The following is a 1,730-nucleotide window of genomic DNA, read 5'->3' on the forward strand; positions in this document are numbered from 1 at the left end:
ATTCCTACTTCCTACTAACAGCTCTTTCTCTGTTACTGGCTTCCTGCCCAAGGGAACTTTCACCTTGACAAGCCTTCATTTCATTGTGTCTGGGAGACTTGAGAGAGCGCCAACCAGAGTCCTCAGCCACCTTCCAAGGGCCCCTTTCTCCTCTTCAACCACCCTGCCTCCACCCCACACACACCTGCTGGGTAAAGATGCTCACAGATTGTCACATCAGGACAAAGTGTTTTCTGCTCAGGCCTGTTGAGTGCATCAGGGAAAGACACTGTACACCCCCATGAACACATCCTCCCTCTTCTTCCTGCCAGGGACACAGCCAGGGAACAGTTTGAGTGCTTGTACCTTACAAAGAAAACACCTTCTTCACCCCGTGTCGCCACACTTAGTGCCCAGCCTTCCAGGAGATGTAGGCTGTTGCTCTAAACCTCAGCCTTGGTAGTAGAGAGGCTTGAATGAGGGCCGTGGTGAAAATACTTCTCTCTTGCCTCTGAGAGAGAAGGGGGCAAGGACAAGCTCTTTCAAACTGCATAGAAAGTGCATGCAGTACAGGCCTTGAGGACTGAATAGACAGACCTTGGGAGCGATGGGTGCCATTGTAAGTGATTAAGCGCAGAATGAACTCATGCCTGTGAAATGCCAGCTGCTGGTGGTGAGGGCAGCAGTGGTTTGCATAATAAACCGCTGACACTCTGGCCTTGAACCTTCTGTTCAGAGCAGTAGGGAACCCAGATGAGTCACTTGTAAGGATCCATGTTTGCAGCCAGTCTTGGAGCCAAAGCGCAGGAGGGGATTGGAGTCAGAGGGGGACACAAAGCCCCAAAGTGGGCCCGTCTTCAACCCTACCCTGCTCTGTCCTAATGGATCTCCCTGTCTGCTCTGATGGCTCTGCCCCTTTCCGTCCATCCTGCGAGATGAATAAGATCCAAACTCCGCCGCTGGCATCTTGGGACCCCTGCGTCCTGTGCCTTGGCTACTTCTCCCACCACAATTTTGGTTCTCCTTATCTTTCTCTCCTTGTTTCCTGTCTCCCTTTACTCAACCTATTGAAATGGAGATCATTCTTATAAAGTTTCAGGCACACAGAAAATGGTTCACAAACGTTTATTATTCACTACCTTCCATGGACCTTCTAAATCCTAAAGCAGTGGTTCTCAACCTGTGGGTCGCGACCCCTTTGGGGGTCGAACGACCCTTTCACAGGGGTCGCCTAAGACCATCGGAAAACATATATAATTACATATTGTTTTTGTGATTAATCACTACGCTTTAATTATGTTCAATTTGTAACAATGAAATTGGGGGTCACCACAACATGAGGAGCTGTATTAAAGGGTCGAGGCATTAGGAAGGTTGAGAACCACTGTAAAATGTGGTGCCCCGACGCAGCACTCCCCAGCTGGCTCGTGCAACCAGAAGAAAAAGCCCGTTAGAGTGATCTCTGCAGTTCCTTCCACGATTGCCCAGCACGGACTTGGAACAAGGTAAACAACTGGTTCAATAATAGTAAATAGGTGACACTTTTCTGGGTGCCCCGACTCTGCAGCCAGCAGGCACGGAGGCTCCAGAGCGAGGCCCCGGTGATCACAGCACGAGGGGGTGCCGGGCGCTGGGCTGCGGAAGGGGTGGCGGCGCGACTCCCCGGGAGGACACGCCACGCGGAGTCACGGCGGACTGAGAGAACCCAGCTCCCAGGCCCGCCCCGCCCCCGGGGCAGGCGCCCCGCCCCC

Source organism: Myotis davidii, unplaced genomic scaffold, assembly GCF_000327345.1.
Source record: "Myotis davidii unplaced genomic scaffold, ASM32734v1 scaffold827, whole genome shotgun sequence".
Classification (NCBI taxonomy): Eukaryota; Metazoa; Chordata; class Mammalia; order Chiroptera; family Vespertilionidae; genus Myotis; species Myotis davidii.